Here is a 22,405-nt window from a genome sequence, read left to right on the forward strand (position 1 = left end):
TTTATTTAACAGGACTAAGGTCTCTGAGACCACCGAATTTTAAGAAAATCCCAGTCCTATACGTTTAGATTAGCAGAATATAAAATTAAAAAGTGGGAGAAAAAAAAAAAAGTGGGACTTCCCTGGGGCGCAATGGTTAAGAGTCTGCCTGCCAATGCAGGGGACGTGGGTTCAATACCCGATCTGGGAAGATCCCACATAACGTCGAGCAACTAATAAGCCCACGCGCCACAACTACTGAGCCTGCACTCTAGAGCCCACGAGCCATAACTACTGAGCCCACCTGCCACAACTACTGAAGCCCGCGTGCCTAACGCCCATGCTCCGCAACAAGAGAAGCCACCACAACGAGAAGCCCGCGCACTGCATCGAGAGTAGCCCTCGCTCGCCGCAACTAGAAAAAGCCCGCGCGCAGCAACAAAGATCCAACACAGCCAAATATAAATTAATTTTTTAAAAAAAGTGAGTGCTTCCCAAAAAGGGTTGACCAGAAGATGCCAAGAATATTCACCCCTTGTGTATTTAAATGGGGTCACTTCTCATAATCCATTTGGAACTCAGTGGCATAGAAGTCAGCATTTTATGACACGTACGTGTGGTATCCCCAGTGGGTGTTTATTGTGGAGCTGGAGTCTCCACCTGCCACCATCGGGCAGATCTGGGTTTAAATCCCGACTGTGCCACCTACTAACTGTCTCCCTGTGCACGTCACTTCTCTGAGCCAGTCTTCACGACTGTACATGGAAACACTAATAGCTACTTCTCAGAACTGGGAGGATAAAATATTCAATAATATAATGTACAAGAGAACTCTGTGAGCACTCCAAGGGGAGCTGAGTCCTGTTTACCCTGTTCCTCTTACAAGGCTGTGAGGTCTTTGTAAGGCCTTTGCCTCACCACACCTCGGTGTCTGCAATGCCAGGCACGGGGCCTTATATTCTAGGCTGTGCTCAACGAATATTTGTTGAATTAATTAACAAACGTATGAGTGTGGGAATGGGTTACATCTTTTCCTGTGTCTGCAACGTTAGCCAGCTGTAGTGTGTTGAATGGTGCCCGCCCCCCACAAACGATCCTGTCTGTGTCCTAAATCCCAGAACCTGTGAATGTGACAGTATTTGGAAAAAGGGTCTTAGCAGATATAATTAATTTAAGGATCTCTATATAAGATCTTCCTGGACTATCTGGGTGGAATGTTGTTTTAGTCCATTCAGGCTGTTATAACAAAACCACCATAAACTAGGCAGCTTATAAATAATAAACATTTATTTCTCACAGTTCTAGACGCTGTGAAGTCCAAGATCAAGGAGCCAGCAGATTTGGTGTCTGGTGAGAGCCTATTTCCTAGTAGTTCACAGACAGCCATCTTCTCACTGTGTCCTCACGTGGCAGAAGGAGCAAGGGATCTCTCCAGGGTCTCTTTTATAAGGGCACTAATCCCATTGATGAGGGCTCCACTCCTGTGACCTAATGACCTCCCAAAGGTCTCATCTCTAAATATGATCACACTGGGGCTTAGGTTTCAACATATGAATTTTGAAGGGACACAAAAATTCAACTTATAGCAAACTTAAATCCTTATGAGAGATAGAAGAGAAGACACAGAAACAGAGCAGTTCTTTTGAAGATGGAGCCAGAGATTGGAACAATGCAGCCCTAGGGAATAAAATCAGCCACCAGAAGCTGGAGGAGAAAAAGGAGGGACTCTCCCCTACAGCCTCCAGGGAGAGCATGGTCCTGCTGACACCGTGATTTCCGACCTATGGCTTCCAGAACTGTGAGAGAATACATTTCTGCTGTTTCAAGCCACCCAATTGGTGGTAATGTGTTTCGGAGCCACGGGAAACTCATATGCCAGCATGTGGGAGGCACTCACAAAACACTGGAAGAAGAAAAGTGAAGAGATTCCGACTCACATTTTCGTACCAACTCCTTGGACTCTACTGTATACCCAGAGCAGTTTATCCAAGTCAGGTCAGCTGTAAACCGCAAATTTGGGTGGGGGCACATTAACCTTTGAAATTCCACAGCAGAAGGAAGAAGAAATCCTGAAAAGCCACTAGATGTCACGGCTCGCTTTTCCTAGAAGAATATACTGCGTACTTCCTTACCCTGCCCTGCCCCCCAGACACCCATGGCAGATGATGCTTCTAGACAATACCCACTGTTTGCTGCTGAGAGTCAGAGGCACCCCTTAGACACCCAGTGGAGACACCAAAGAGCAGGTGGACATTCAGTCTGGAGTTTCACAGGGACCAGAGCTGGCATTCAGAACGGTTCCAACCTCCACCCTGAGCTCCACGTTTGTGTATCCAACTGATTCCCCCCACCCCATGTGCTACTTTACCAGACTTTTCCACCTCCAAATTTAGCCCCTTCATTCTTCCAGATACTCTGTTCTCCTTGATTCCTCTCTTGGTCTCAGATCCCTCATCCCACACATTGGTGTTATCCTGAGAATATGCCTAGAATCCAGTCACTTTGCACAATCTCCATTGGTACCAGAGACCACCATGCTTTCTAGACTGGACTATTTTAAGGACTTCTTCCCACTTGGTTTTTCTGCTTCTCTCACAGTCTCACTACCTTCTAGTCTCCAATTGGCAGCCAGAGAAAGCTCTTTAAAAGCTAAATCAGAGCTTCCCTGGTGGCACAGTGGTTAAGAATCTGCCTGCCAATGAAGGGGATGCGGGGTTCGATCCCACATGCCGCGGAGCAACTAAACCCGTGTGCCACAACTACTGAGCCTGCGCTCTAGAGCCCGCGAGCTACAACTTCTGAGCCCATGTGCCACAACTACTGAAGCCCACGTGCCTAGAGCCTGTGCTCCTCAACAAGAGAAGCCACCACAATGAGAAGCCCACGCACCGCAACGAAGAATAGCCCCCGCTTGCTGCAACTAGAGAAAACCTGCGTGCAGCAACAAAGACCCAATGCAGCCAAAAATAAATTAAAAAATAGATAAATAAATTTTAAAAAGCTAAATCAGGTCGAAAGGACTCCAAGCTCATTCAGAATGGAATTGAGGCTCCTTATCCTGGTCCATAAAGCAACGTATAAACTGTTCCCATCTCCCCATCTTGCCCCTTCCCTCTCTGATTTCATCTCTTCCCACTCTCCCTTCACTACACAGATGGAACCTCCTGGTCTCTTTGCTCCAAGCCTTTGCTCCTGCCTCAGGGCCTTTGTACCTACCATTCCCTCTTGTCTCTTCCATTATTCAGTGTCCGATCCAGAGTCACCTCCTCAGAGAGGCCATCTCTGACCACGTTATAAAACAGCATTCCCCCCATCATTTTCTAACTCTTCTACCCTGCTTTATCTTGCTTCTTTCCATATTGCACATCCTGCCAATAAAATGACCTTGGACACGGCACTTAAAAATTCCACACCCTGCTGAGAGATATCTACAATTTAATCAGAAATCTATAAGAATTGTGAGAAAAAAAAAAAAAGCCCGATTCTGGTCAAGTACCTGTGTCTTTTAGACCTGGGAATAGATGGATTTACTTAGAGTGAAAGAAATGCAAAAACCAACACCGTGTTCATCTGGGTGAAGAGTCGTAAATTACATGTGAATTTAAGGAACAGGGGTGAAGCCACGGCCTTTTTCTTCAGGCAACTCTGGAAAAGGGGTTCAGGTGGCAGGTGACACGTCAAAGATCTACCTGCATCACGATTATTAAACTCAGTGAACCTGAAGGCAACCTCCCAAACCGGAAGGGGCCGATATTGTTTCCTTAAAGGTTAAGCATATTTCAACCCTTAGGAATTCCCGATTAATTGTAAAAATGTTTAAGAGAATCAAATCTATAGTATTAATATTTACATATTAAATATTTTAACACCAAAACGGTAATTTTATATGCTGATTTTGTCTAGTAGAATGACGAGATCAGCCAAGCAACACCCATTTAAACTATGAAATTGAGTAATAACTGATCTTGACTTAGGATTTTAATTTAAAATCTTACTAAAATTTTATCAAGTGTTAAAACATTTAAGACACTTTAAGGATCACCCTATTTATTAGCTTAATTTAAAGGTTTACCAAAATGACTTAAGCACCTAGGAGGATGTGTCAAAAACACACAGGAGCTACTAAAAACTTAAACTGAATATAGAGAATTTATCCACATAGCTTAATTAAGTTTGCAAATGCAATCAAACATTTTTCAAGTGCCCTTAAAAATGGCTTATATGTTTTAGAAATAGATGCATAAGCTGAGCTTAAACACTTGCTTTCTTCACGTGACTTTAATAAAGCAATCATTAATTCCTAAAACCAAGATATACTTCAGAACAGTCTTTTCTGTACACACACCATGGAGGACTTCAATCGTTATTTACCTCATTTACCCCTCATTAGAATATAAGCCCCACAAGAATGGTATTTTGTGTGTTAATTCACTGCTGTACTCTCAGTCCCTAGGGCTGTATCTAGCACATAATAAGCGCTCAGGAAAAGGTTACTGAGTGGAGATAATTCTCCTTGCCCCAAGATCCTATATGAGTCTCAGGTGCTTAATATATTCTGAGAGACTAAAGCCCAGTGACAGTATGGAAGATGGCCAAGATCCTGAATGAAGTCAAACGGAAGGGTTCAGAGGCGGTCCAAGGACCACGACTTCCTGGGTCCTCTGCTCTTTAAAGGCATCTTTACTTGCTGCCCTCCTCCATGAAGTCTTCCACTGGACTCAAAGAGTACCTGACATCACTGACATGACTCAACCTTGTGAGGTTACTTTTGTATTTATTTCATCTCCTCTGATGATGGCCTGAAGGGCTCTACATCTCTATACCACGCCAGTATCCTCACATGCCTTCCAAATGAATGGATATATAAATGAAGGGACAAACAAATGGCACTTTTGTGAAGCGACTTTTGTGCCCATTGCTGCCATAGATGTTAACAGTCCAGGTCTTGCAACCAGGCTGCACGAGACCACATCCCAGTTCCATGGTGTGGTGGTGGTGGGTACCCTCAACCCATGTTTAAGAAATATTATGAATTCTTCAACCTTTAAAAATAAACTCTAGCCTCAATCTGCTACCAGACAAGATGAAGGGAAATGCTAAACTCAGGATGCCCCTGGAAACATTTAAAATTGTTTGTTTAAGATATGTCAATAGATACCTGCAAATGTAAAGACTTACCGGGACATGCAGGCCTCTGGGGGAAGAGTTTCAATGTGGTTTACATTTCAGCTTCGATATTTATAAACAGAATGAAATCCGGAGGGAAGCAGCCCGGGAAGATAAGCCTTTAGGTAAATAGTTTGGGAGGTACCAGAGGCTGCTTCTGGGGATGGGCCATTAGGGCTTAACAATGGGGGTGGCTGGGTAGAGCTGGAGAATAAGTTGAAATGGAAGGAGGAGAAATAGAAGAGACCAGGATTTTAGACCAGGGCTTCTCAAGTTTTAAAATGCACACAAGTCACTTGGGCATCTTGTTAAATGCAGCTTCTGATTCAGTAGGTCTGGGCTGGGGCCCAAGAAGTCTGCATTTCTAACAAGCTCCCAGGTGATGCCAGTGCCGCTGGGCCATGGGAAGCATTTTGAACAGCAATGGTCTGTGGTAGGAAAGCATCATACACCCCTCTAAAAACATTAGTACGACAAAACAACCCCCCCAGAAACCGAGAAATACACACAGTGCTGTATCTATTCTCATTGGGTAGGTGTCTTAGAGGCTGTCTCTTAACATAAACTACCTTGAAAAAGTGCTGATAAGATTCATTTATTTGCTTAACAAATATCTATTGAGCATCTACTAAGTGTCAGACGCTGTTCCAAGTTTTTGGGGTACAGTGGTGAGCAACCACAACAAGGTCCCTGATCTCGCAGAGTTTACATTCCAGTATGGAAAATCAGACAAAAATCTCATAAACCCGTATAGAAATCCACAAGCTATAAAAAGATGAAATGGTCTCAGGTTGGGAGAAATGCCAAAAGTGAATAAAATAGGGTTACAAGTTAGAGGCTGGTTTGGGAAGGAGGGCTGTCGGGAGAGGTGAGAAGTAACCAGCCATGCAAAGTTCTAGGGAGAGAGTGTTCCAAGCAATAACAGCCAAGGTCCAAATTGAGAGTTTGGCAAGTGTGAGGGACAGTAACTCAGTGTAGCTGAGTTGCAGTGACCAATGGGGAGAAAATTGGCCCTGAGCCAGATAATGGTAAGGAGCTGGGATTTCATTCTAAATGGGATGGGGTGTCAGCAGAGGAGTGATGTGAATATTTTAAAAAGACCACACTGATCAATTATAAAATCACTTGCAGTGGCACAAGCCATTATGTACTTCCTAATAAAACAGAATATGAAAGACACAACATCACTTATGAAATAGTCTCCTGGAATATAAGTACTTAGATCCAACATCTAGTTTATACGAACGACAGGAGGTAGAAGAACAAGTTCAAAGACATCACGAGAAAGCACTTAGACAAACCCAGAAGGTGGGACCACTGGCCTCCTTTCTTTTGAACAAATCAGTGGCATGAAAAAAGGGAGTGGGGTGCTTCAGACGAAGAGACAGTTAAAAGATATCACAATCAGATTTATACAATATATGGATCTTACTTGATCGTGGGTCCAAGAAACCATCTATAAGGTGACATTTTTTAAAAAAATAAATTTATTTATTTATTTATTTTTGGCTATGTTGGGTCTTTGTTTCTGTGCGAGGGCTTTCTCTAGTTGCAGCAAGCGGGGGCCACTCTTCATCGCGGTGCACGGGCCTCTCACTGCCGTGGCCTCTCTCGTTGCGGAGCACAGGCTCAGTAGTTGTGGTGCACGGGCTTTGTTACTCCGTGGCATGTGGGATCTTCCCAGACCAGGGCTCGAACCCGTGTCCCCTACATTGGCAGGCGGACTCTCAACCACTGCGCCACCAGGGAAGCCCGTAAGGTGACATTTTTGAAACAACTGGAAACATTTTAAGATGGAAACAGGATCTTAGGTAACAATAGGGAATTCTTTTAATTACTTCAGATGTAATAAGGCATTGCATTTAAGGAGGAGAATGTCCTTACTTTTCATAGATGAATATCGAAGAATTTACGAGTGAAAACTCATGTTTGAAATTTGCTTTAAACATGCTTTGGATGAATAGAGAATAGCCAAAGTGATGGGATGTCACCTCCGAGATTAGGTGATAAAAGCCCTGGGACTTCCATCTTGTTGGCATTCTCTTTCTGGCTCTTTCCGCTGGTTCACTCTGATGAAGCAACTCGCCACGTCATCAGCTGCCATAGGGAGACATCACTGGGCAAGGAACTGAGGGCAGCCCCTGGCCAATAGCCTGTAAAGGACTGAATCTTGTCAATATCTATGAGAGTGAGCTTGGAAGCAGATTGCTCCCCAGTCAGCCTAGAGGTGTCTACAACATCCCTGACTGTAGCCTGTAAGAGACCCTAAAGGGGTCTCAGACCCAGCTAACCATACCTGGAGTCCTGACCCACAGATGCTGCTGTGACATCACACCAATGTGTGTTAACTTAATAAGTTCGGAGGTGATTTGTTATGCAGCATTAGATGATAGACAGATATATAGACAGATAAACAGATATATCAATAGATTAACTATATACCATTATTATAGAGATTTACCATAATTCATTTAACTAATCTATTATTAATGGGCATTTAGGTTATTTCCGAGACTTCTGCTATTATAAATAATGCTGTATTACACACGTATTAGTCCACTCATACCTTTAGGAAAGCATTCTTTTTTTTTTATTGAGATATAATTGACATGTAACATTCTATTAGTTTCAAGTGTAGGACATAATGATTCAACATTTGTATACATGGTGGAATGATCACCACAATGAGTCTAGTTAACATCCGCCACCACAGGATGATCTACTCTCTTAGGAACTTTCAAATATGAAATATAGTATTGTTAACTATAGGTTAATAATTAAGGTACACTCCTACTTTTGAGAATGATTAAATTATCCTCCAGAAGTTTCACCAATTTCTATTGCAAAACACTGCTGAAAAGCATTGCAGAGGTAGAGAACACTCGGGCAAATATTGAGTATTATCAATTTTTCCTCACTTGATAGATGAAAAAAATTATCCTTGATGTTTTAATCTATATTCTATTGATTTATGAACGAAACTGGGCAGTTTTCATCTGCTTGTCATTTTTTTAATTAAAAAAAAAACAGACTGCTTGTGTCTTTTAAACATTTTTCTTCAATTTTCTTTTATTCTCATCCTTTCTCTGTTTTATTTTGTTTGTTCATTTTTCTTCAGTAAACACTTATTTTTTAAAAACAGCTTGCTCATCATCTTTGTAAACGGGAATAATGCCTTAATCTGGCAAACATTTTCCTCCCAGTTTGTAATTTATCTTTAGGCCTTGTTTATGGGTTTCCTTGTTTTCTTTTTGTTTTTGTCTCTAAAGGTTTTACTTTTATGTGGTTAAATTGCTAATTTTTCTTCTTTATAACTTCTGGGATTTGCGTCATTTCCAAAAATAATAATCATCTTAGTGGAAGATGCTGGTAATGACAAGGATGACGATGGTGATGATGGTGGAGGGAGGGAGGGGAAGGACGATATTTACTTCCTTTATTGTGGGCCAGTCACTGTTCTAGGAGCCTGATGCACATTATTGCACTTAATCCCTGAATTGTCTTCTGAGTTCAATGCCATTATAACTGATGTACAAATGAGGAAACTGAGTTCTAGGGAAGTAAGCAACTTGTCCAGATTTTAGAAACTGCACTCTTCACCACCACACACTTGCAAAGGCTGTTTTTGATGCTGTTTCTCCATGAGTTTATGCCAACACAGAGCCCTGTGGTCTGTGACCGCCAAGCCAACTCCACTTCCTGGGTGCTGGGGATGATTACAATGCTTTTTCATTACCAAGGAAACCTTTTATTCCACAGGAAAGTGGAGCCATAAATGATTGAGCGCACACAAGGAGACAGAAATGGAAATCGTTGCTAAAAACCAGCTCCTACCTGAGCGACGGATTAGGACTCAGAACAGAAGCATGGCCTTTTGGAATTGCTCACATCCTGTACCAATTAAGCGTTTGGGGAAGCCGACAACGGCTTCCTGATGTGGAAATCACTTTGAAACGTGTAGGCTGGTAGTTAAAGCCATTAGTCCCACTTGGGCTTCAAGGACAACTACAAAGAAAATATTTTGTAAATTGCACAAGAAGCATGGATTTGCCCGATCCCTGGGTTAGCCCAAAGTGGTCAAGCAATTGCTTTTAACACTTTATTTCCTAAGTGGACTAATACCTGGGGAGATGGAAAACAAACTTGACTTCAGACAACATGAGGGCTTCTTAAAAGCCGCAGGTCTCTGCACCAGACAGCTGCTGAGTGAAGAGCTTGGCTCTTTCCTCGGACAAAGACTTTTTATTTCAGGCCCAAGTTCTGGAGGGGGGGGCGGGCAGGGGGGATGCAAATGAGCCCAGAGCCTCTTGCCTGACCTTTCCTTGATGGAATGGGGATGGCTGCTCCAGCGGAAAGGACACAGAGGCAGCATTTCTAAGTGTTGCTCAGTCATATTAAAAGTTGAACCCCAAAGACAAATGGAACAGGAGCAAAGTCTAACCAATTCAGTGGAAACTGACTTCATCTTAACTTCACAGGGCCTGTGGCTCTCAACTGTTGGTATCTAGTCCAGAATATATTTGAGCAATCACAGGAAATATTCCCGGCGGGACTCTTTTCTTCCTTTCTCTGCTCGCTCATGTGAAACAAGGTTCTAAATTTTCTCTTCTTTCTGCCAGCAAGCTCTCTGGTGTGACAGGTCAGTGTGTCAGGAGTGAGGAGGTATGGGCTCCAGTCTTGGTACCGTCCTTTCACTAATTTAATGCCCTGGACACAGCTGCTTCGGGTCTCGTGCACGCTGAGTGCGTAAGCCCCTGGGTTTGGGAGTCAGGCTATCAGGCTCTCTTAACCTTCGATTTTCTCATCTTTAAAATGGGAATTTAAAAAGGGGCTCCCCCATAGAGCCGTCATGATGGTTCCATGAGAGGACACGTGCAAAGCACTTAGGGCTCAGGGTGAATGGCACCCCCTGGAGTTGTGCAACGGAATAGCTCTGGCCTGTCACGTAGTGTATGAGTCAGGGTTCTCCAGAGAAACAGAACCAACAGGAGATATCTACCTATAGATATCAATATGAAATAGAGGTATATTTATACATAGATATAAATATGGACTATACCTATAGCTATGGCTATCTCTCTGTATAGATACATAATATATAATATTCTGTTCTATCTATCATCTATCTAGAAAGATTTATTTAGGGAAGAGATTTATTTTATGGCTCATGCAATTGTGAAGGTTAGAAAATCCGAAATTTGCAACTGCAGGCTGCAGAACCAGGCAAGAGTTGCTGCTGCCGTCTGATGGCAGAACTCCTTCTTCCTCAGGGGGCCTCACGCTTTCTCTCCAGGCTTTCAGCTGATGGCTGAGCCTCCGCCACAGTGTAGAGGGTAACCTGCTTTACTCAACTCTACTGATTTTTTTTTTTTGGCTGCGTTGGGTCTTTGCTGCTGTGCACGGGCTCTTCTCTAGCTGCAGCGAGCCGGCCGGGGGTGATTCCTCGTTGACGTGCGCGGGATCCTCACCGCGGTGGCCTCTGCCGCTGCAGAGCACGGGCTCCAGGCACGTGGGCCTCAGTAGCGGCAGCAGGAGGGCCCAGCAGTTGTGGCCCGCGGGCTCCAGAGCGCAGGCCCAGCCGCCGTGGCGCATGGGCCCAGCCGCTCCGCGTGTGGAACATGCGGGATCTTCCTCGACCAGGGCTCGAACCCGTGTCCCTTGCACTGGTAGGTGGACCCCCCAACCACTGCGCCACCCGGGAAGTCCCTCCACTGATTTAAATGTTAATCATATTTGAAAAATACCTTCCCATCAACATCTAGACTGGTGTCTGACTCAAAACTTGGTACCATGGCCTGGCCAAGCTGACACATAAAATTAACCATCACACATAGTAAATGTTCAATAAATGCAGTTTTATGATGCTTGGGATATAGTTCTTATTATTGTTGTTGATCTATATATCCTTTCAGGCCCCTTCTAGCCCTGACGGTATCCTCTGATACACAGCTTTCATTTACACTTTGGGAAGGGAAACAGAAAGAACTACGGTATTTTGCGAACAAGTGGAGCCTGAGGAAGGCACATACATGAAAACGCAGTTTTCTCAACTCTAGGACATGGAGTGGAGGTAAGAGTGTGGGCCAATACCTTCATACCTTTCCCACGGTACCCCTTCCCAAAGTAAACCATGGTTTCTATAGCATTTAGTCAGTTTCTAGTAGCTAAGAGATACTGAGTACTTAACACAGGCAGTGTTCCAAGTGCTTTAAATGTAGGAGCACATTGAGGCCTCACAGCAACCACGTGCCATGGGTACCATTATTATCCCTCATCCCACTGAAGAGGAAGGGGGGGGCCAGGGAGTGTACGAGTCTTGTCCCAGGTCACACGGCTAGGGAGTGAGGGAAGCAAGACAAGCCATTCCATCTTGTTCTAGAGCTTATGGGTACCAACTGCATGCTCACAGAGGACAAATACGAAGTGCTTGGGGTGACAGGGTGAAGGGAACTGACACTGCCTGGACAGCCTCACTGCTGCATGAAAGAAGAGGCTCTGAAAGGTAGCTTTCCCTAGTCTACACAGGATCACTTGGGGAGCCTATTAAAAGGCAGATTCTCAGGTTCCACACCTAAGGATACTGATTAAGCTTGGTGGTATGCCCACGAACCACAAAGGGACCCCCTGAAGTCTCCTGCCTTGGCCCAGAGTATGCTGGGGCCGAGAAGGCTCCCAGATGTGTACCCATTCTACGGTATTGTGAAACTTAGCACCAAGCACTGAAGAGATATCCTGGCTTAACAAGAAAGATGAAGAAGGCACTGTTACCAAGGGTACCTATGAAAGTTTCTATACTTAATAATGGCTCATGTCCTAGAAGGCTGTTATAACATAAAGATGGCCCTATAAGCCTGATGGCAGGTCAGATCTATCCAAGCATGAGAGAGATTCAGAATTCAGTGCACCATCACTTTAGTACCATAAGAATTCTATGTCCTGGGAAGCATATGCAAGAGCACAAAATTCTTGACAAGTTCAAAAGTCTTTGGACCAAGACAGGAAGATGTCTATATATATAAGGGCCACATGCCAAAGCCAATGAAGCAATCTAACTGTTATAGAATTTGGAATGCCGGTGGAAAAATCGCGTAATATGTAGAATTTGAATCCAGGAACATGGGCTATGGGAACATCCCTCTCTTGAAGTTGAAGTTCACTGACATAAAGGTCAGTGTGGCTCACTGGGAATTTGGACAATCACGTCAGCATCTGGCCAATCTCTCTAGTCCTTAAATGTGTGGAAAATGTAGTAGACAGAATAATGACCCCTCACTCCCACCCCAAAGATGTCCACATCCCAATTTCCAAATCTGGGAATACGTGACCTTTCTTTTGACAGGGGACTTTGCAGATATCATATCAAGGTAAGGATCTTAAAATAGGGAAATCATCCCGGGTTACCTGATGGACCCAATGCAATCACAAGGATCCTTAAAAGAAGGAGGCAAGTGAGTCAGAGTTAGGAAAAGGTGATGTGATGAAGGAAGCAGAAGTAGAAGGGGACAGAGAGACTGGAAGATGCTACGCTACTGGCTTCCAAGACGAGGGGAGGGGCCACCAGCTAAGGAATGCAGGCAGCCTCTAGAAGCTGGAAAAGCCAAGGACACAGATTCTTCCCTAGAGAACAGAGAAGGAATGCAGGTCTACTAACCCACTTTAGATGTCTGACCTTCACAACTATAAGATAATAAACCTATATTGTTTTAAGGCTGGTTTGAGGTAATTTGTTATGGCAGCAACAGGAAATAGAGAGCCGCAGAGCAGCTCTCTGCCCAGCAGAGGACTCCGGCTTTCTGAAGACCCAGGCCTGAGCCTGAAGCAGCGAGTGCCCCAGGAGCCCCAGAAGACAGGTGCTGGGCTGGTACAGGACCTGCCCGGCGGCCTTGGGGGGCATCCCAGGGCCTTGCTGACATGCTTTTCTATCGAATCCCCACCTGTTCCTATTTAATCCTCATTAAAGAGCATCTACAGCTTAAAAAAAAAAAAAACACACAAGTCTTCCCTAGATGGAGTGAGAAGAACCATCCCAGTCTCTGCTGTTCCAACTCTTATGCTCGAGGAGAACCTCTGGTTTTTACAACAGTTGGATGAGCTCACAACTTTTACTCATGCTAAGAGCAAGATTTAGAATACAAAAATGTCTAAGGGAATCAGAACCACTATTAAGATTTTTGGTTTTAGGGACATGTGAAAATTTGATAGCTTATGTAATTGTCATAATTTTAAACATCTGAAATATTAGAGTAGTAGCTTATAAGGCCAATTTAAAACATGTCATTGAGGGCTTCCCTGGTGGCACAGTGGTTAAGAATCCACCTGCCAGGGCTTCCCTGGTGGTGCAGTGGTGGGGGCTCCGCCTGCCGATTCAGGGGACACGGGTTCGTGTCCCGGTCCAGGAGGATCCCACATGCCGCGGAGCGGCTGGGCCCGTGAGCCATGGCCGCTGAGTCTGCGCGGCCGGAGCCTGTGCTCTGCAATGTGAGAGGCCACAACAGTGAGAGGCCCGCGTACCGCAAAAAAAACCCAAACAAACATGTCATTGAGTACTTGATTTTCATTTGTAATTTTAAGTTAAAACCATTCTAAATCAACTTGCCACTTAGGAGTATTTAAAAGAACTTTAAGGTCACTGATTTACGTAATATTTATATTTTTATATTTATAAAAATTATCTAAGTACTCAGAAATATTTACCTCTGTCAGATAATTAAAGGGCTTAAGACAGGAAAACTTCATTAAATATATAAATAGCATATAAAATATTTAAAGGCTTTTTGTTGAGTAAGTGACGAATGGAGAAAATATTGTTCAGAAGTTTTTAAAAAGTAATTGCTAAAAAGTAGGCTGATAAAATAAATAGTAAAATAAATAGTAAAATAATAGGATTTGTAAGCCGAACTCCAAAGCTGAAGGAAGAGCTAGGTTTTTGAACTTGTAAATGTAATAAACTGAATATTAATTGTCTTTTCTACCTACAGACACCATTTGATCTAACTGTAACTCTCCTATCAACAGCCTGCAAGGCATTTGATTCTAAATCCTAATAAAGTGACATAGTATAAGTTATATAGGAATTTTATCTTCTTTCCTTTGTAACTGAATGTCCTTCTTATTAGCACTTTAAATATTTGCTCCTTCTGTCCTTATCAGAAATCACTGCAATTAATAATGCTATAAAATTGGCTGTATCACCTACTGAACAGAAAAAACATGTGCCTAGGGCTACACCAAAGATGGTCTTCAGGTTTCAGGGGAAAAATTGATATTTGGTATTATTTAAAAAAATAGTCTTCATGGGGAAAAAAAACCCTAAATTCATGGTCTGAGGTACATATTTAAGGGGAGTAGCATAAACTTTTTAGGGCCTAGGGCCTCTAAAGGTTTTATGCACACCCTGAAAAATCACCTCTAAAATACCAGCAGAAATAAACTGCAGGTTTAATAGTGCAATGCCTAGACTTGATACCAAAATAACAGAGCAGGACCTCTCAGGCCATCTGTTGGTGGCAGAGAGAGTTTCCACACCCACTGCGGTTGGTGCCAGGCTTTTATGGTGATCCAGGGCTTTGTTAGGAGCTATGTAAGTTCATAAAGAAGAAATTCCTGACCACCCTGTTTAAAACAGCAACATGCTCACCCTGGGGCGCCAGGCATCCCTCCTTCTTCTCCCTTCTTTATTTCTCCCTCTGGTACTTCTTTACCATACTAGGTTTTGCTTACTCTTTATTACTTTTGTATGAATCAGAAGAGAAACAAACATTGACACGCTAAGGCAAAAACAGACACGGGGCTTCCCTGGTGGCGCAGTGGTTGAGAGTCCGCCTGCCGATGCAGGGGACACGGGTTCGTGCCCCAGTCTGGGAGGATCCCACGTGCCGCGGAGCGGCTGGGCCCGTGAGCCATGGCCGCTGAGCCTGCGTGTCCGGAGCCTGTGCTCCGCAACGGGAGAGGCCACAACAGTGAGAGGCCTGCGTACTGGAAAAAAAAAAGAAAAAACAGACACGTGTGAAAGCTTTGGGGCATGAAAGTTCTTGGGATTCAGGGAGAAGCATGACGTGCCACGATGGTATATGGGTGGCTATCATGGAAAATACGCTCAGATCTATTACTGGAAAAGAACTGCAGAGTGCCTTACTTGCTCATTGGTTTATTTTCTCTCTCATCTGTCACCACTAAAATGTAAGCTCTGAAGGCCAGAGATTCTTGTGGGTCTTGTTCACTGCTTGTGGCAGAGCAGCTAATCTGCCCAGGGGCCATCCTTCCCTCCTTCTTTTTAGTCATGGAAGCCCCACCTCCACTCAGCATTAGCGGGGCACATGGTTGCCAACTAGAGCACATTTCCTCTTGCTTTTAAATCAGGCTCTGCAGCTAAGCAATTGCTAATAAACTGTGAATATAGAGATTATCATACTAAGTGAAGTCAGATAGAGAAAGACAAATATCATACGATAACACTTACATGTGGAATCTAAAAAAAATGACACAAATGAACTTATTTACAAAACAGAAACAGACTGAGAAAACAAACTTCTGGTAACCAAAGGATAAAGGTGGGACTGGGGAGGATAAATTAGGAGTTTGGGATTAACATATACACACTACTGTATTTAAAATATATAATGAAGAGTGACCTACTGTATAGCACAGGGAACTCTACTCAATACTCTGTAATAACCTATATGGGAAAAGAATCTGGAGAAGAAGAGATAAATGTATATGTATAACTAAATCACTTTTGCTGTAAACCTGAAACTAACACAATATTGTAAATCAACTATACTCCAGTATTAAAAAAATTTTTTTAAGTCATTTTTTAATTTTCAGGTATTGCTTGAAAATGATTGGCCCCTTCCTGCAGACTGGACACAGACATAGTGAGGATGAGCCACATAAGGACACCACCTCGAGAAAGGCCAGGCCACAAAACAGAAGGAGCCCAAGTCCTCTGAAGACATACAGAACAGAGTCACGTAGCAGGCCCAGCTGCCTGCTGACTTCTACGCGGCGAACGAGAGAAAAATAAATGTCAGTCTTATTTTGGGGTCTCTTTCTTACAGCTCTGTGATGAACTGAACTGTGTTTTCCCAAAATTCATATGTTGAAGCCCTGACCCCAAATATGACTGAACTTGGAGATATGGATTATAAGGGTTAAATGAGGTCATAAAGGAGGGGCCCTATCCAACAGGGACTGGTATCCTTATAAAAAGAGGAAGACACACCTCTCTCTCTCTCTCTCTCTCTCTCTCTCTCTCTCAATGCTCACACCAAGGAAAGGACACAGTGAAAAGACAGCTGTCTACAAGCCAGGAAGAGAGGCCTCACTAGATATCAACCCTGGTGGCGCCTTGATATTGGACTTTTGGCCTCCAGAACTACGAGAGAATACATTTCTGTTGTTTACACTACCCACACTGTGGTGTTTTGTTATGGCAGCCCCAGTGGACTGACACAGACTCTTAGCCTGTACCCTAATACAGCTGACACTTGAACAACACCGGGGTTAATCCACCTATTACTTACTGTGTTCTCTGTATCCACAGTTCTTCCATAGCTGTAGATACAACTAATGCCAGGCCAGGTAGTGCTGTAGCATTTACTATTGAAAACTATCCACGCCTAAGCGAACCTGTGCAGTTCAAGTTTGTGTTGTTCAAGGATCAACGGTACACTGCTGCATCCCTAGTGCCTAGAACAATGATGTGCAACAAATAGTATTTGGATAAACAGTGAATAGAACACAAAGACAATATTTAATCTGTGCGGTGCTATAAAGATATAAAGAATGAACAGAATCTAATAGATTATATCTGTGCCTTCACCCATCCAAACATTCATCTTTCTATCACCCTGGTTGTATTTTCAGGCAAATGAAACCTCACCTTTGAATTCCGATCAGTGCCTTCTCTCCCACAGGCCACCCCGAATCTACCCACTGTCAGCTCCTGTTAATTTTACCACCTCTATCACTCTACAATTTTCTACCATTACAATGGTCACATCTCCAGCCCAGATCCTATTATCTCTTGCTTACTTTATGATCATTGCTTCCAAACCATTCCCTCTTGTCAGTGTAGTTGAACCTGTTGCGGAGACTTCTAATTGCTTCTCTTAAGTCTATTTCGTCTTCCGGGAACAGATCCCTCATTTTATTTAGTTTGGCAATATACTCTGTGAAATAACCCTAATTCTCCACTGCTTCTGCGGCCTAGGTGTAAGACAGGACTCAATTCTGGCTGAGCAGATATAAGTGGAATTTGTTGGGTGAAGTTTCTGGAAAACCTCTTTCACAGAGTAGAAAGCTGGGACGAGGCTACTTTTTACCCTTTCCCCCACTCCTTTATTTTATTTTTATTTATTTATTTATTTTTTTTGTGGTACGCAGGCCCCTCACCGCTGCGGCCTCTCCCGCCGCAGAGCACAGGCTCCAGACGCGCAGGCCCAGAGGCCATGGCTCACGGGGCCAGCCGCCCCGCGGCATGTGGGACCTTCCCGGACCGGGGCACGAACTCATGTCCCCTGCATCAGCAGGCGGACTCTCAACCACTGTGCCACCAGGGAAGCCCCCACTCCTTTGTTTTTGTTGCCTAGAATTTGGGAGTGATTGCTGGAGCTCTAGCAGCCATATGGAAATAGGGAGGACTGAGGAGAGAAGGAGATAAAGAAACTATGTCCCTGAGGAGTTTGTGGAGCTGCCATACCAGCCCTGGATCGCCTCTCTCCAGGCTTCTTGAATATAACAGTGAAATACACTTTTTAACGTGTAAGCCATTGCAGTCAGGTCTCTGTAATTATCAGCTGAACGCAATTCCTAACTGATACAGAACCCATGGCTTTCACGCTGTCGGCTTAAATGTGCGGATGCGTATTTTGAGTGCAGCTATAGAAAACACAATCCCGCACGGTAGACAGGAGGCATTTCAATAGCCTCATTTTACACATCTTTATCCTACTACGGTTCAGGATGCTACAGTTACTAGATGTCAGAGAAAGGACTAGAACCCAAGTCTCAGATGAAGCTGAGGGGTGACAAGGAACTATGGAACTGTGGTGTGAGCTATGGGATTTGGAGATTTTATACTTGCACACATGCATGTGCATGCAACCACATACACACACACGGAATCTCCTGTGGATATGTGTTGCTTTTGCCTGTCTCCATACCATCTACCCTTTTCTGGTAACACAACCCTTCTCTTCTGGGACAGCTGGTCTTTCAACTGAAGTTGGTGATCACGTGCCTCTAGGTGGGCACATAATCCCAGCCATCTTGACAATGTGATTGGTCCAGAAGTAGTCATGTAACCCAATCAGAGCCAAAGTTCTTTCTGAGACTGTCACTTATTCACTGTATGTGACCTTGGGCCCATGTGTATCTTGAAGGCTCTGTCTCCTTATACAAAAAATGATGGCAAGTCTATTACCTGCTCCACTTGGTGGTTCTAAGAATGAGCTAAAACGATTTAGTAAAGGGCCCCGGCATATGGTGGATATTCACTTACTATTAGCTGTTCATTAGATTTCTTTGGAAAGCTCTCAATTCCCAGGACACCGTCAGTCTCTAGAATAGAAACTACTGTTACATAATATTAACAATTAAGCCCCCAAACCCCACTTAAATCTCCTCTTCTGTTTGCTCACTTGTTCCCCATCACACAAACAAGAGGTTTCTGTCTCTAAGTTTCAGAATAACCACTTCAACTGATTTAAGTGATGAAAAGACAAACCTTGGGGACAGTCCCCATTCTTTATCTGTCTCCAGAATGACAAACACAATCAATGGGATTAAGAAAGTCTGCATTTCTTCTCAGTCCGGAAATCTTAAAAACTAGAGATATGTTCATTCCAATTTGAATCAAGAGTCCAGAAACCATGTGAAACACAAATGTTTGGATGTGGTCATGGTATTTATTCATAGTATATTTTCACACTGTATTAATAATGGAGGATAACACTTATTCATATATTGATATAACTTCCTGGAGCACTCTGGAGTTTGTTTGGCTTTGGGGAATGCTGCCAGGTTTCTCCTAATCTCTTTGGTTTTTGGAAATGGGAGGGCTCCTCAAATCAAGTGTCTGACATGGGCCGTGACCTTTCTTCAATCAGGCTGGAAGGGCAGAAAGACCACGGCTTTGGCACTTCCATTTTGGAAAGGAGAAAAAAACAGGACTTCCAAAGATGAATGGAATCCAAAGATTAATGGGCAATAAGACTCAGGCATCTTGTACTCCACAGTTCATTTCTTCTCATAAATGCCACCAATTACTGCAGCAGCCATGGACACTGGCAGGGTTTCAGGCTCAGGGCTCAAAGGCGTCAAGTCACCAGCTAATATTTTCATACAAAAGTCAATCCTGATAACTAAGAATCCGGTTCTGAGTTTCTCCAGGTGTGCTGAGGTGTCGAAGGTCACCCCCACCTCGTGCATCCTCTGTCGCAATTGTTAACACAGACACCATTTCAGAATCTTGGCAAAACGCTGAGCGGCTCTCATTTGCTTAATGTCACTCTGTAATGAAGCTGCTTGGGGGACCCTCCATTTAACCACAGAGAGACCAAGGCACCATGAACTGAAGTAAAGTATTGATAAGAATAACAACAACAAGAACAAAGTCCAACTCTCTTCCCAAAAAGGCATGTCCAAAAACAGGGGTAAACAGTTGGTCTTATTTTTTCCAAGTGATTCTGTCCACTGGAAGTTGTCCTTTAGCTTCTCCCTTTTATTAAAAGCGTTTACATTTCTGAGTCTGATGATCACTTAAATACATACAACATTAGCACCAAGGCAGCCACTTTTTTCCCAGAGATCACATGAAACTGAATAGATATTTAACATAATTAATAGCTGGTACAAACTGTGACATCACTGAATTACTGATTGGCTAATGATACGTTCCTAGAAAGGCCAAAAATATCCTCATACGATTCTTGTAGCACCTTGATGGCGGCTAGGTTGTTTTTTTAAAAAAAAATTACAGTTTTAAAAAAGTAACAATAAAACATTTACAGATAGAAAGTAAACAATAGTGTACCGTGATAAGGAAGGATCACTTTTGTCAAAGTACTACATATAACGTAGAGTACGTAAAATGCAGCGGTCTGACTGCAGGGGACAAAGTAACGTGAAAGGCAGTCATAAAAGAATCATTTTACGTACAAAAATATTACATCACAATAAATAATTTCAAACATAAATATTAAACTTTACATCATAAGGATATTCCACATTTATATACACACACATACATACATGTGAATATATGTGTGTATATACGTATATATATATGCATATGTACACACACACACACAGGCATACAAGTCCTCACACACAAACACGCTCACACACATACACCCAAATTTTAAGGTGGAGGTATTTCATCACTATCCTTCATCCATCCCATAACGGCTTCCTCTTCAGAGCACCTGAAAACAAATGAACCAACCAGGAAATGTAAATCTTCTGTCTCAAATGACATAAGTCAAGAGAAGGTAAACCATAAATTTGTACATAGAGAACTTGAAAATAACACTATTTTCTCTGGATTTAAAAAATAACACTTGCTACAAGTAACATGGAAATTCCAGGGGTGTATAGAGAATAAAATAAAAACCATTAGCCTGTGATTCCCCCAACCCGAGATAACGTTCTTCAAATACTGCTGTATTTCCTTCTAGCCTTTTTTATACATGCACGTAAATGTTGTGTATCTGTGCTCACTCGAATGTTACTGTACATAAAATACATATAAAATTTACTTTATTGGATATAAAATATATAAAATACATATTGAATGGGAATCTCTAATGGATACCTGCTGACTCTGCCTGCCTCTCTCCCCTCTTTTCTGATAAACTCCTTCTGGTTCTTTGGCAACCATCCCTCTTCCAAATGAAGCTGTCAGTCAGTCACCCAACTCTAGGTGGGTATATGATCCCAGTCTCCTGGACATTGTGACTGGTTTGGAAATGGCCATGTGACAAATCAGAGCCAGAGTTCTTGTGCAGAACAGATGCCAGAGATGAGCATTTACTTGGAGCCGTGAGCTGTAAAGATGATGTAAGCCTAGAACTGCCAGGGACCATGGTGTGGAGGAGATGATCTGCCTGAGAATGAAGACACTTAAGAAGCAAGCATTGTTGATGGATGGAGAAAGAAAGAGTCCTGATGACTCTGAGCATCTAGATCCAGCCATGCCTGAAGTCAGACCGCCGCTTGGACATCTCAGTTACTTAAGACAGTAAGTTTCTTTTTCTTTTTCTTTCTTTTTTTTTCCCCCCGTGGCCTCCTGAAGTGGAAATAATCCTAATGTGAGATCATAAGGTTGAATATGGATTTTTAATTAAACACTGACACTGATACGTAAGTGTCAACTAGGTATTCCTTTGCCAGGATCCTGAAGAGCCTAACGGGGTAATGGGCTGCTGGAAGCTTGAGGGAAGTTGTAGGAGGGTCGCCTGAGTTGGCTGAGCCCTTGTACGTAAAAGGCACTGGGATGAGAAAAAGAGTGATCAGTTCAGTCCTCTGCCCAGCAGAGGGACAACTTGCTGGCATACTATAGTTATACCAGGAACTGTCAAACTTTAACAGGCACGACTCTCCTGCGGATTTGTTAGAGCGCAGATCCTGACTCTGTAGGTCTAGAAGGAGGCCTGAGATTTTGCACTCCTAGTAAGTCCCCACGCGATGCGGATCACGCTGGTCCTTGGATCCCACTGTGAGTTACAAGCGTGCGGAAGAGTACATTAACTGAGAGGCTCTGGGGTAGGACACTCCTGGGTTATTGCCAAGGGAATCCATCTGACCTTAAGCCAGCTACTTAACTGCTGTGGATCTCAGCTTCCATCTGTAAAATGAGGATAACAGCCCCAGACTGTGGCTTCGTGGTGAGGATTCACTGAAATAACGCCTGCCCGGCGCTCAGCACGGTGCCTGACACACAGTCAGGGCTTCATGAACGTCATTTATATTACACTTGGAACACTCCTTGGCAGTATTTCTCAAAGGGTGATCTGTGAGTTACCTGCATCAGAATTCCCTGCATTAAAAATACAGGTTCTTGGATCCACCAGAGACTTAATGAAGCAGGACTTCTAGAGATGGAGCCCAGTAAGCAGCACTTTTAATAAGCACTACAGAGGAATCTGGTACAGGACGTCTAGGGACTGCATGTCCAAGAATGGAGCACAGACGGCCTCAGGCACATGAGGATAGATGAGCAGGAGAGACAAAGGTCAAATAGCACTGAGTCAGCTTCACC

General features: G+C 43.4%; 1 protein-coding gene across 3 annotated transcripts in view; it reads right to left on the bottom strand.

The window, feature by feature from the left end:
* Nucleotides 1-18,733: 18,733 nt before the first annotated feature.
* Nucleotides 18,734-22,405, bottom strand: part of ADAMTS9 (ADAM metallopeptidase with thrombospondin type 1 motif 9) — a 168,999-nt gene continuing 165,327 nt past the window's right edge. For all 3 annotated transcript variants that reach the window (XM_027121317.1, XM_027121318.1, XM_027121316.1), the window contains one exon: nucleotides 18,734-20,570. The gene's annotated coding sequence lies outside the window, so the exon portion shown is untranslated. The remainder of the gene's footprint in view (nucleotides 20,571-22,405) is intronic.

This window comes from Aethalodelphis obliquidens, unplaced genomic scaffold (assembly GCF_003676395.1).
Source record: "Aethalodelphis obliquidens isolate GAN/ISIS:26980383/991018 unplaced genomic scaffold, ASM367639v1 scaffold22, whole genome shotgun sequence".
NCBI classification, from domain to species: domain Eukaryota; kingdom Metazoa; phylum Chordata; class Mammalia; order Artiodactyla; family Delphinidae; genus Aethalodelphis; species Aethalodelphis obliquidens.